The sequence below is a fragment of the Numida meleagris genome, chromosome 3 (genome assembly GCF_002078875.1).
Source record: "Numida meleagris isolate 19003 breed g44 Domestic line chromosome 3, NumMel1.0, whole genome shotgun sequence".
In the NCBI taxonomy this organism is placed as follows: Eukaryota; Metazoa; Chordata; class Aves; order Galliformes; family Numididae; genus Numida; species Numida meleagris.
In genome coordinates, this window is record NC_034411.1 from 52872927 (window position 1) to 52887643 (window position 14717).

General features: G+C 36.7%; 1 long non-coding RNA gene across 2 annotated transcripts in view; it reads left to right on the forward strand.

The window, feature by feature from the left end:
- Positions 1952–14717, forward strand: part of LOC110396196 — a 32498-nt gene continuing 19732 nt past the window's right edge. Inside the window, exon 1 of one of the 2 annotated variants that reach the window (XR_002436830.1) lies at positions 1952–2060. This is a non-coding gene — a long non-coding RNA (uncharacterized LOC110396196). Of the gene's footprint in view, positions 2061–5496; positions 5616–14717 lie in introns of those variants that run through there. The other variant, XR_002436831.1, reaches the window with a different exon arrangement.

Consider the following 14717-nt stretch of genomic DNA (forward strand, 5'->3'; position numbering starts at 1 on the left):
CAGGTAATCTGGGGAGCGACTTTTTACAAGGACGTAGTAATAGTATGAGAGGTAATGGCTATAAACTGGAAGAAGGTACATCCAGACTAGATGTAAGGAAGAAATCCTTCACTGTGAGGGTGGTGAGACACTGGAAGAGGTTGCCCAGCGAGGCTGTGGATGCCCCCTCCCTGGAAGCATTCAAGGCCAGGCTGGATGGGGCTTTGAGCAACCTGGTCTAGAGGGAGGTATACTTGCCTATAGCAGGGGGGCTGGAACTAGATGATCTTAAAGGTCCTTTCCAGCCCAAATCATTTGATGATTCTATGATTATTAGCGTGATTTGTGATTCCTTAATTTTCAGTATAAACATACATATAAATATATAAACATGCATGTGTATGTCTATGTATATGTAAGTGTATGCTTTAACATATGCATACATGGAATATTATAGTTGTGAGTATTTAGTGAATACATCACAGATACAATTCAGGAGTACTGAGCCAAACAGCCCAGGAAAGAAAACAAAGAAATCCTACAACTGCATCTGTGCTGATAGCTTCACTATATATTTCATTCCAGTCTGTTACAATGCACAGTGTCCGAATCTTCTAACATACCTAAAATCCAAGGTTTACAAGGAAAGTACCACAGATCTTTGGTACATGTGTCTGTTGCAGGACAACAGGGCACCTGCTGTAATTAGAAAATTAATTGAAGGCACTCCTTCTACAGATGAGTGGACTAGAATTTTCAGTGCTCGGATGTAATTAGAAAATATCTGTGAAGGAAAATCAATTGTTCCTGGTAGTCAATGGCTAATTTTCCACAATCAGAATGAAGAATGCAGTATGATATCTTTGAAATGAGCAAGTAACCGTTTCTCCTCTGTTTATTGTTTTAAGATATCTCCTTTTAGTTGTGCTAGATATCCTTTATTTTCTTCACAACTAATTTTCACTGTTCTTAGATCCTCCTCATGATATTTAAAACCTGTTTTTTTTTGTAAAAACCAGCCTGCTACAGAGTTCTTTAAGGTGATGATTTCTGATTCATGAAGGAAGAGTTAAACAAATGCTTATAAATTGCTCTGTGATGATTTCATAACAGAAGACTTGGTAAATGAAAAAAGTTGAATCCCATCAATGAAATTGCACATTTATTAATATTAATAAGTATTTGACCCATCAGAGGAATAGTCTTCAGATTCTATGTCTTGATCTTCAGAGTGTCTTTGAGATATGTCTGCACTCCAATATGCTCATTTTCTTTTTGTTGACATTGTCAAGAAAGGGGGAGGAGGTGAAGTGAATTGCGTCCCTCATGTAGCATGAGTAACAGATTGCAGGATGAATCCCTGCAGTTGTGATTCTGAGATCAAATTACAATGAATTTGAAGTCTGGAAGGAAAATAGGAGTTCAAAGCTATTAGTGTTTGTATTATCCTAGTACTGTTAATATTGATTTAATCTTACACAGTGACATAAATTGAAATGCCAGGAGTGATAGCTGTGTTGAACAGCTTTGAGCATGTAAAATGGTATGGTATTCAATTAAATCACCCTTGCTTCATTTGTTTATCTTAAGCTGCACTGTGAATTTAATCTCTCATTACATGATTTGGATCCCAATTTACATAGATTTAGAAATAAGCAAGCAAGGTGCATGTATTTGCAGGAACATTTCCAGTGACCCCTTATTAGTCTGAAGGTCTGTTCCCTCAAAGAGAGAAATGCTGCAGTGAGCCTGCCTTGTAGGAGCCTATACAGCTCTCCAGGGCCAAAACTGACCCTTCTTGCTGTCTGTTTGTACAGTGCTTAGCCCAGTGATACCCTGATCAATAATCTGAACCCTGAGGAATTACTCCTGTATAGCCAAGTATCAAGACAACCGTGTTAACAGCTCTCTGGGAGTACTCCAAAGCTGTACCCTGCCTATTGTGCCCACAAACATTTCCTGCTCTGGCAGGGGCAGGGCCTGCTTGTCCCTGAACACTGGCTTGTCAGCCTTAACACTCAGCTGCACGTTGTAAAATGCCCCGCACCTCTGGCAGGGAAGGCAAGACAGACGTTCATGCAGTAAGTGTGTTATAATTACATTTTTAAACTTTCTTCCTCAGTCATCAAGACTGCTTGGCAGGGACTGAAGGCTGGGGTTCTGCCTTCAGCCTCTAGCTCAGATGCAAGGGCCCTGGACCTGTTTTGTGTTACTGTTTTTCAATAAACTTGTTCGTTTAATGCCAGGATTCTGCCAAACACAGCCATCCTGAAAAATATATTTAATGATAAATTTGCTAAAAACACCCTGTAGAATAATAATAAGGAGCTATATCCCATATTTATTTGGGAAAAATAGCAAAATATTTTCACAGCTTCTAAACTAGTCTGCCAGAAAATTTCCTATTTCTGGTTTTGGGCATAGAAATAAGTTAACTGAAATAAAGAAATTATTGTAGCAGCAGTTATTTATACAAAGCACATTTCTCAGAATTTTTGAGTGGCAAAATTTGGAGAGATTCTTAGAATCCAGATAAAGACAAAATATTTTCAGTATGTTATCAAGGACAGATGCACTGACATACGTACTTTTCTGCCTTAGAGTTTAAGAGGCTATCTTTCCTTGGGAGATTTCTTAGTAATCAGTGAAATAAATCTGAGACAGGATGTATTCATTTACTCAGAATTATAAGACCACCTTTAGCAAGAGCATTAAACACTGGCAGTGGAGTTACATTTTGGATAAAAGGTCTAAACATCAACTCCTTTCATAGAATCATAGAATCATAGAATCATAGAATCATAGAATCATAGAATCATAGAATCATAGAATCATAGAATCATAGAATCATAGAATCATCTGGGTTGAAAAGGACCTCAAGGATCACCTAGTTTCAACCCCTTTGCTGAGTGCAGGGTTGCCAGCCACTAGACTAGGCTGCCCAGAGCCACATCNTCATAGAATCATAGAATCATAGAATCATAGAATCATAGAATCATAGAATCATAGAATCATAGAATGGCCTGGGTTGAAAAGGACCTCAAGGATCACCTAGTTTCAACCCCTTTGCTGAGTGCAGGGTTGCCAGCCACTAGACTAGGCTGCCCAGAGCCACATCCAGCCTGGCCTTGAATGCCTCCACAGATGGGGTATCCACAACCTCCTTGGGCAACCTGTTCCAGTGCGTCACCACCCTCTGAGCGAAAAACTTCCTCCTAACATCTAACCTGAACCTCCCCTGTCTTAGCTTAAAATCATTCCCCCTTGTCCTATCACTATCCACCCAAGTAACCAGTTGTTCCCCCTCCTGTTTTTACACTCCCTTCAAGTATTGGAAGGCCACAGTGAGGTCTCCTTGGAGCCTTCTCTTCTCCAAGCTAAACAAGCCCAGTTCCCTCAACCTTTCTTCATGGGAGAGGTGCTCCAGCCCTCTGATCATCTTAGTGGCCCTCCTCTGGACCTGCTCCAAGAGCTCCACATCTTTCTTGTGCTGGGGGCCCCTTGCCTTCCTTATGGCAATTTTACATTCTGTAACTGTGGTGATTTTTCTGCTAATTTATACCAGCCTAGATGAAATGAAAATAAAGGTCAAATGGATTCACAGTCTAAGTAATTTGTTTCCCTGTTGCAGCTTCATGTTCACACCAGGCAGATAGAGACCAAAAGCTGCATCACCTGGCAGTTCAGTAACCTCCCTTAAATGAATTTTATGATCTCATCCCTGTTCCCAGGGGATGAATATCTCCTGACAATAGGCAAGCAAGCAAACAAAGAAGTAAATAAATAAAGAAGTGCCATCACAACTGCTATGCTTGCTGAGAAGTCTCTATAAAAGGGTCAAACACTAAGGCCAAGTGCTGAAAGGATGAAGAGAACAAGCTATTACTTACACCTTCTAGGAAATTTCTGAATTTTCTGAATTTTCTGTCTCATTAACTAATGAGACAGAAACAATCTGGCACCTCTTTATGAACTTTGAAATTGCATGGAAATTCTCTTCAAGCTGAAAACTGGACAGATTTTTTTTTTAATGAGTGAAAAGACCTCTTTGAAATGCTCCATATGAGAATTGTTCACCTGCCTGGAAAACTATGGATTAGTGTGTAGGTCAAAAACCAGGAGAGGAAAAAGAAAGGCTATTGAGACAAGCAAAGATTTTAAATGAAGTGCAGGATCTCTTAACTGTATGTTTTCCTTTACCCTTATATTCCACAGCACTGCTTTTTTTCCATCATTAGCACAGCAAATGTATCTAATGAAAAAGATGTGTTACTACCATTACTAGTGCAGGGATGCTGATGGTTGAGCAACAAAATTCAAAAAGTATTAACATTTTGTAACAGAAACTCAGGCTGAAAATCCTCCAGATTCATTCATTCTAGCTTTTCCCTCTTTTTGCTGTGGGTTTTCAGCCTCTTTGAGCTTTTTGCAGGTGACAGTGCTCTGATTTTAGAAGGCGCAGTGGACATTGAAATTCCCTGCAAGCTCTGAATCTCCCTCCATTTATCGGTATGTCAGTCCATGATGCAGTCTTGCACAGCTGTTACACAACAGCAGCAGAGGGTTATAGAGTCCTAAAAATATTTGGATTTAATTAAAAAAAAAAGATGTTAATGTTATAAGCACTGTATTTAATGCCATAGCTTGCTCTTTTGCATCCAGTAGTGACTGTTGTGACTAGAAGTGGGACCTTAAACTAGATTATTCTGTTGATTCACACAGAATTTGAAAGGAGCAAAAAAACAGAACAGAAAACATGGCATCTGAAAAATAGTGTAGACAGAAGAAGAAGGGGGAAAGCAGACACTTGAGAAATTTTTCAAGCATGATTCTTTGTCTTCTTGAACTCTGATTTAAAGGTTGCTTAGCAACAGAGGCAGTAACAGCTGGGACACCCTTGATCTTGTTGTGTAAACTATTAAAAATAGGTGATAGAAAGTGGCACCATGGAAACAATGACAATTCTGAAGCAGGTGTCTGCAGTGCTGCTTTTCAGCTTAATGTCAGAGGTGTAAATTACAGAATTACTTTTTCCCTTTAAGCTGAATTCTTAGGAAGGAAGGAAAGAATCTTTGTACCTCCAAAATTAAATAAGACTAAAGATAGTATTATCCTACTCTATGGCATTGTTTCTGATTACTGCTTTATGCAGCATTTTTGCCAAAGCCTTTAGAGGATCTTCATTTCCAGAGACTGAGATAATTTCACCCCAGTGAATTACTGAAGCAGTACTTCAGCAAGGGGCATAACTGGTATTTACATCATTAACCTCAGCTATGAAAGGGTCATAACCTTGATTTCAGCTGGACAGGTTAGCTAAAGCCTCACCCCAAAATTATTACTATTAAAATCATATTCTGGAAATCCTTACCTTTTTACAGGGCTAACAATCATAGGTGGAAATAATAAAAATAGACTCTGGAATCTGCAATGCTCATTCTGAAAACATTCAGAGACCCAGGGTCAAGATTCTTTTAATATGACTTGTAAATCTAGGGCATGCAGAAGAATACCAATTCTCAGAAACAATCCTCTTCTGCTCTGTGAAGAAGGCTTCTTTTTAGGATCTTAATTTCAATGCCTGTGTTAAAGAAGAAAAATTTCTTTAAAAACAAGAGGACAATATATTTTATTAGGTAAATATTATTCATTTCCTATTATTAGTGACATTTTTATATAAATGATGTTAAAAAAGAGAAATAATATCCCTGGTCCATTGCCAGATTCTAAAGAAAATATATTTGTAATGAGAGAAATAGAGTAGAATATTCATAAAAGACTTAGAGATCTATGTCTTTTAGGCATTTTAATAACTCTTCCTTTATCCTATGAAGGGGGTATTTACACTCTGATGAACTAGCAATCACCAATAGTATAATTGGAACAAAGAACAATTCAGGAAAAAAAGAAAAAAAAAAGAAGAAAAAAAACCATATCTGGTCAATAAATCTTGCTTAAATACAAATTTAAATACCAATTACTTAGGATATTCTGACTGACTGAAAAACTCCATCACTTTACTGCAATAATTGGAAAAATAAGCTTAAATTTTTTAATGTGGCTGATGTACTGAAAACTATTTTCTCCTCTGAGTAGCCTTATTGATGCTGAGATTGGCTCATTGCTAAAATAGTACCTTGTATTTCTTCAAAAAGAGGAATTAGAGTCTGGAATGCATAATTTTGGTATGATACTGTAGTGTGCTATACAATTATTGGAAGGCATTTTGAATCTCATGCTGAGACAGAATAGAGTTGACATATTATGGCATTGCTTCCCAAGGAATTAACTTCTGTTGCAACTTGGCTGGAGAGTAAACTGTAGGTATAAGACTTACTCTTTCAGTTTACAAGAAACTTGACAGAAACCTTTACTGCACTCTCAGCTGGGTGGGCAAAGCAACGCTATAGGGTAGCATGAAAGTTACAGTCTTTTTCTTCCAATCTAATCTCATTTTACATACTTTCATACATTGTTAGACAGAACAATTACTCAGACACATTCAAATAGTTCAACTGACACTAGGCTTTATTTGAAAGAATGTTAATAGTATTAAACCTTTGTGCTCAGCACACATTTTTTCAAAGACTTCTCTGTATTGTGCAAGAGAGATGTACTAGCCAAGCTGATAGACTTGTCTTCTTGACCTCCGTGAATTAAGCTAAGTGTTGGAGCTGGCTTCATTGAAGCGGGTTCTTGCCAAGAGTTTCATAGGAACAATTCTGCAATGATCTAGTAATACTGAATTATTTATTTTCCTCAAATTATTTCGTAAAGTAATATATTTGATTTGTATTATCCTGTTTGGTATGAAAACCAGCCTGTCCTCTGTAATTTGAATGAATAGGGAGTTGTCAAAAAAATGTAGAATTTATTTTCAGTATTCCATACATAAATCATTCAGTTCTTAATAGTAGCAACTACTTCACAAAGAAAGACACTTCAAAAAGTTGTATTGGGAAATTTAGGTAATGAGCCTTTTTCTTTTTAGATTTATGAAATATCTAAATGTTGGTATGGCAGCTACCAGCTGGGGGTTGGAATAGAAACTTCTCATTTTTGTCCTCATCTGAGTATTATTCTTTTAAAAACCATCTGAAATCAATTGAATTACCTAAGAAATAAAATAGCACAATTGACTGTAATATCTTTTACAGATTAAGAAAACATAACCTACATCTGATGCTGAGAATGTCTCATTCTTTAAGAATTTAAGGGAAAATAAAACTTACCACAATTATGGTTAGTGTACTTCTTTGTGTGTGTGTTATACCAACACATACTTTGATTTATATGAAACAGAACTATGTCAATGTAAAGACTTTACAATACTGAGGGGTTACATGTTGCCTTCACTGTTTTCTGATGTCCTACATTTTTTAGGTTCCTGATACATTTTACTGTAACAATAACCACACTCATTAGGAAAGTATATCACAGGCAATGGACTCCATCTAAAAGGAACTGCCAAAGCACTAGAAAACAAGTATATAACAGTAGCTGCCTAAGCAATGCTTTTTAGGTAAAGGGAACTTTTTAATTGACATCACAAGCACGCGTCTTCCCAGCTGGAGAACTTTGAGGGGTAAATTCAAGGGAGTGATAATCCTACTGTTTCTCTTATTAGACTATCGTTATTTCTTTAGATTCTTTCTTACCATTTGCCAGTATTGTTCTCTATGGAGTGCTGCTTTATACAGATGGATATTAATGAATGTTAAAGTCCTTGATACTACCCAGAGGAAAGAAAGAAAAATGGGAAAAGGACCGGAAGGTATTCCATATGAGGAGAGGCTGAGAACACTTGGGTTGACTGCTCTGCAGGAGAGGAGGCTAAGTGGTGACCTCATTGCTGTCTTTGATTTTATGAGGAGAAGAAGCAGAGAAAAATGTGTCGGTCTCTTCTCCCTGGTAATTGATGACAGAATGCATGGGAATGGCACAAAGCTCTGCCAGGGGAGGTTCAGACTAGATATGAGGAATAATTTCTTTACCCTGAAGGTGTTCAAATGCTAGAACAAGATTCCTAGAGAGATGATTTATGACCCATTCTTGCCAGTATTTGAACAATGCCCTCAGTAATATGTTTTAACTTTTGGTTAGCACTGAAATAGTCTGGCTGTTGGACTAGACGATCTTTGAAGGTCCCTTCCTACTTAATTATTCTATTCTATTCTATTCTATTCTATTCTATTCTATTCTATTCTATTCTATTCTATTCTATTCTATTCTATTCTATTCTATTCTATTNTCTATTCTATTCTATTCTATTCTATTCTATTCTATTCTATTCTATTCTATTCTATTCTATTCTATTCTATTCTATTCTATTCTATTCTATTATTTCCGTGGATCCTTTCACAGGTCTCTAAAAACCTGCTTCCTTCCTGTTTCCTTTTTTACTACTAGCATAAAAACCTACTGATAGATGAAGTAACTGCTTGGGATCACTCCAAGATCAGTAACAAAACTTGACAGTAACTTAGGATCATCCCGGATCTACCGGCCCTCCGTTATAAACACAAGATATACCTGATTTCTAGTCTAACACGTACATTAACAAGCCCAACCACAACATACTGCAGCATTTTTTTTCTTTATTCGAATGAGATGGAAAGAACAACTGCAGTTAAGGATGTCTGTCATATTGCTGGAACTGAGATATTTGGTATGTTAAAAAGTAGAGCGGAGTAGGTATAACTAATCCTGGTCTATCCACTGGGAAGAAACATCCTCTAATTCATCAGTTTGTCTGGCAGAAGTTTTATCTGGAAACTCTTCTGCCAGCTACTGAGATTACAGAACCTTTGGCTTAGCAGTTGTCTTCTGTGTTTGTGTAAAATCAAGAATAGTATGCTCCTGACTTAATATGGTGAACCCCCTGAGTTGCTCTCCCATAATGAAATAAAGATAAAGTTGTCATGGTAAAGATAATAAATCTTATATCCCTCCCCCTTTGATGATACTGACTCCAAAAATGAAGCAAAATAAAAGGAATTAAGAGACATAGGAAAGCCACCAATCATCTTTTATTCCAACTGAGTTCTCATAAAATTTTAAAATTGAGCAAATTGAAATGTGAGGACCTAACTTGGCTGTATTTTTCCCTTTTTCTTCTGTCAAGGTTCTGAAGCACAGGATACTTGTGCTCCTTGCAGGGGTCACACATCGCAAGAGATAGGAAGGCAGTAGAGATGAGCAGCAAGTAACTTTTGGGTAGAAAGTGAAGACAAGCTGCATCTGACTGAAAATATCCTGTAACTTTGCTTCATCCTACTGAGCAGTCTGGGATAAAGGAGGGAAGGGGCTGCTCTGAGTTCTGCGGATAGTAAGTAAGGTCTCAGGACTAAGACCAGCCTCTGCACATTGCCTGAGAAGTTTGTGTGGTTTGGAGGTCAGCCAGGAGCTGTGGGGAAGACCTGGGGCCAAAATTTAGGAAGGGCTTGAGTGGAGCCCCTGTGCAAAAGACGGAAAGAATTTCAGTGCCCCTCAGATTTGGCTGGTCTTCTGTGGAACATAACATCTGTGGTTATTCTCAGTGTTCTGACATCCTGTACCTCTGACAAGAAAGAAATTTCCCATCTGCATTTGAATCTTCTCTCCCCGTCCTCCATTCTCTCTTCTGGCCACTCTTCCCACCTTTGCTTGATTCAGCATTTCCAAGATCTGTGCGTGAGGCTGTTTTCTGTACATACTAGGAAAGAAACATATGGAGCAGTCCAACAAACCCTTGCACTTGCTGATTTCACTGCCTGCTGGGCAGTATAATGAACCACCACGTAAACTGTTTTCCAGCAGTATTTTGAGATTAATGTTTGAAAAAATAAGCCCAAGAATGGTAATACAAGAGCTGAAAAATGGACTCTCAGATTTCTTAGAAGAGGTGCCTTTTACTCTTATTATGCCCTGACAGGTATCTTCCCATCAGGGTTGCAGTTTGCAATGTAGAATTTAATCGGATGTTCAAGATAATTAAAAACACATTTTGAAGTGCTTTTGGGAAGGAGATATGTGGAATGAAGGGAAAGTTCTTAAATGGACGCACAGACAATGATTTTACAGTTCAGTTCCCCTCAGCACTCCTATTAAAATGATTCTTATTGTTACTTTCAGTCTGTTTGTAGATTTACAGTATCAGCAAAACAGTTATGGACATTTTATTCTCAGATGAAATGCACATTAAAAGGATTTATGTTTACTTTTTTTTTTTATCTCAGTAGCAGCATTTCATGTAGAAGTTAGAAGAAACAAAAAATATTTTATTCACAAGGAAAAGACAAGCACAGAGGAAAATGGGAGGTTTTCATAAGGAGATAGTGGACATCAAGATACATGCCTGTGCAGTGGAGATTACATTTTCAGAGGTTTACTGGGACAACTAACAGTCTCAGATAACCTGACTCAGTGGGACTACAGCCATGTGACCTGCGTGGAGCCCATGAGCCAGCATGATTCAGCTGGCTTCCCTCTCTCATTTGCATGAACTATGGAAATAGTTAATAGTTCCTGATGTTTACTTGAGAAACTCAACTCATAACCCAAAAGATGTGAGGCATTTCCCTTATTTTGCCCTTATTCTGTATGTTTTCCCTGTGGAAGGAACAAAAGGAACCACGGGAGGAATTTTGCATCCAAAAAATTTTATTCCAAAGATTCGTGCAACTATTTCAGAAAAACCCATCCCTTAACAGTTTTACACTGTGATTATGCATTTTAACGTCCTCATATCTGAAATCAATATATATGCCCGCCTGAGTAGCCCAAGGGAAAAAAAAGTGAATCTTTTCAAACTCAGTGGAGCAGATTACACTTTCAGTAACATACAATTTTGGCCACATATTAAGTATATATAGAAAAAAAATGCATATTATTTTACTTGGATACTTACATATTTTCTTTAGAATATCTTGCTGTTTTCAAGGCTCACTGTCCCTTCTGGCACTGGAGCTACATAATACTGAATATGTGCGACACCACATTAATTTCCATAGCGGGGGATTATAATAGTACAAACATGGGATTAGGTCCACTTGAAGGATCAAAGCAAGAAGAGAAGTGAAATGTGAAGAATAAACCTTCTATTTATTTATTTCTTTGTTTATTTATTTATTTGCTAAGCAGACAAATAATCCATTAAGAAGAAAGCAACTAGCCAAGTGAATGTTTGCAGTTTAACCTGAACTCTTGATCCATGGGAATATTAGATTTTACCTAATACATTTTTTACCCATAGAAAAATTCTGAGTTGTTTGCTTTCTTTTGCTTTCCACTGCAGCAGAGCTATTCAATACAGAATCTGAAACAATATCCTGGGGCTATTTTCATACAATTTAGCATCTTGTATTCATGTGCATCAGGGAACAGCTACGATTCCCGTTCACGTTGCTAAGTTATTGCAGTACATTTGTGGTTGATTTTTCCATTGATGCTAGAGCAGTGTATAATTAGCAGTGAATAACTTGTTCCATGAATTCAACCTCATTTTCCTTTTTGTGGAATGTCCACAAATAGATAAAAATGTAAAATGAAGAGAAGCTTTCTGTTTTAAGTTCTGAAGGTTTCTGAGTATTTTGCTGCAATTATTCAGTTACTGAATTTGGATATTAAATACGTGCTTGACAGTTGTGATTTTTTCACCTAATTTCCATAGTTTTTTATAATTCAAGATGTGTTACTATTTCAGGATGAGATATTAATTTGATATAAACTAGCATACATTTGTTGAGTGTAAGAGTTATTTGTGTGGCTGAAGAAAGAAAATTGAAGTGAAATATTACGTATAAATGTCATGGACACAGGAGGAAAACATGAAAAAATCAAATGCCCACAAGCTGAAATAAAAATAAATATAATTAAAAAAAAAAAATCCTCCCTGTTTCTCTGCAAGAAAATGTTTAAATACCTCCCCCACCTTCCTTAAAACAGGTTGTGATGTCTTTCTCAATGCAATAACTGGTTCATTTTTCAGGAATCTTGGTGAAGCCAAGAAGTCCTATTTTGTTTCAGAAAAGGAAGAGATGCTTGATTTTCAAGTTTCTTTTTCATGTTGTTTTCTTCTGTTATGTCATATCATATCCTACCTTCCTTCTTGTCCAAGCAATAGTCAGTTTTATCTTCATAAATGCATTTAAGTTAAGCTATGTAGAGCAATGACACCTTTCATAGGAAATTTTCATAGCAGGTCTGAAAACGTATGTATTACAATGCATTCATTATGATTGGTTATTCATTTATGATTTATTTTCATACAGATTTTCTTGAAGACAAATGAAGATGTCTGTCTATTACAGACTCAGAGAAAGCATGCAATGATTAATCCATTTTAACTTCCTGTTAATCTAAGGGTATTACGAAGAATACTCAAGTACTCTATGTTTAGTTGTTGGATACTATGATGACACAGATTCATTTCTCAGGGAGAGCAGGGTGAACAAATGAAGTCTTTGAACTGTCTTTGGTAGTTTTATGTCAGTTCCTTATAAGTGACCATACACGTGTGGAAAAAAATTTTGGAAAATATTAAGGATGTGAAACGTGTCACAAAATATCCAAAGTACTTACCTCAGGCAAGCAACCATTTTAGGCAAAAATGAATAGAACAAAGAGCAGACATAATTTCCCATTTGTCAAGGCTGAGCCCTGATCCCTAAAACAACCTGAGCAGCTCTCCACTACCACCTTCACAAACTGCTAAATAAAACTTGTTTTTTAATGAACTTTGCAAATCAGACTTATGTACCTGGTGTATATTAAGTATAGGTATACAGTGCCAATGCCTGACTGAAAAAAACGCCAGAAAATCTAATTGTGTACTGAATTTGAAGATCCCACTGGGGAGCATAGGAACTAGAGAGTTCTCCATAGAAAACAATTATGTGCACTCTGGGCTGTGCACTCTAGGCTGGAGAGACTGGAGAATTTATAAGAAAAAAAAAGGAAGAAAAAAAAAGAAAAAGTGAGTGAGAGCATTTTCTTGCCAAGTATATTTATCCAAGCTCAAGATTAATCCACAAGAGCGTAGAGGCAGAAGATTAAGGGGCTAAAGACAGTCTTCATTCCTTGCTGTATTTTATTTTTACTTTGAAGGTGTTTGAAGGAATATGTTCTTAGCATTGCATTCTGTCAGGCACAAGGCATTGTACATGAAACAGATGTCCAATATATTTGTACAATTTGAGTAGTGGCACATACATACAATTGCACAACAGAAGCTAGACTCTCACAGAAGCTTCAGAGGAATTTATCATATGAGAGTAAGACATAAAAAAAATTCTATTTCAAACCCTGCTTTGTTTTCAAGCAGCACTAGAAAAAAGATTGTATTTACACTGAGGATAGGAGAATTTTGATGAAACATTGTTCCCAATAAAAATATAAATTCCTCACCTAAATTTGAATAAAAGTCAGGAATCATACATAGTATGGACATTCTAAGTTTGCACTACAGAATAAAAACAGGGAAATTAAAATTTAGTGTGTTATATTTCAGACTTAAAATATGAGATGCATTAATTCAGTCAGATAGTAGAGCTGTGCTTAAAAAATATCCTTACAGCCTAAGACTTCACTCCAAATATTTGGCTGAATTAAATAAAGTATCGATATATGTGCATGGACAACTTAAGAGTTCAAAGCAAGACATAATGTGACAATTTTTTTTGCCACAAAAAATTTGCTTAGTTCTAATATTGCATAAGTGGATTTCCACTTATCTAACGTTATGTCTTGTCATAATACTGCAAAGCTAGATGCACTAATTACATTTTTGAAGGAAAAATAAAACCAAATCATACAGAAACATCTTATTTATATTGCCAAAAAAGACATAAAATAGGCTCTGTAGGGAACTATGACTTAAGAAAAGGAATAGGAAAGTCATAAATAATACAGTATCTTGAACATGTCAGAGAAGAAATGACTTTCTACACATTCTTCAAATCAGAAATACAAAAAAAAAGGCATTGATTCAGATAACATGTCCTGGTTTCAGCTGGGACAGAGTTGATTTTCTTCATAGACTCTGATATGATGTTACGTTCTCTCTTCAGGAGAAAAACATTGTCGATAACTCACCAGTGTTTCTAGTTGTTGCTGAGCAGTGCTTTACGGAGCCAAGGACATCTCAGCTTTTCAGATTCTCATACTACTGTACCAGTGAGGGGAGCTGAAGGTGCTCAAGAGTTTGGAAAGAGACAGAACCAGGACTGTTGACCTAAACTGGCCAAAGGGATATTCCATGGCATATAACATCTTGTGAAAAAACTATAAAACTGAGATGGAGAGATGGAGATGGCCAGGGGCGCAGCTGCTGCTTGGAGACTGACTGGGCATCAGCTGGTGGGTAGTGAGCAATTGCTTGTGCATCACTTTATATACCTACACATGCATATGTATAAACTATATATAAAATATATATATTTAAAATAATTATATCTCTTCCTTTTCTGTCTGAGTAAATAATTTTTATCTCAACCTATGAGTTCTACTTTATTTTCCCTATTCTCTCCCCCATCCTACTGGGGGGTTGGAAGTTAGTGGACAGTTGCTTATAGAGTTAAACTTCAACAAAAAAGAAAATATAAGATAAGACCCAGCTGACTTAAAGAATTCTATAGACTAAGGTAACTTGCAGAAATTTGATCGCAGAAATTTAATCACAGAAATTTTAAAGAAAAGCATTATAGAAAGTGAAAATACAAAGAATCATCAGAATGTATCTTGTGTCCAGGCAGGTCCAG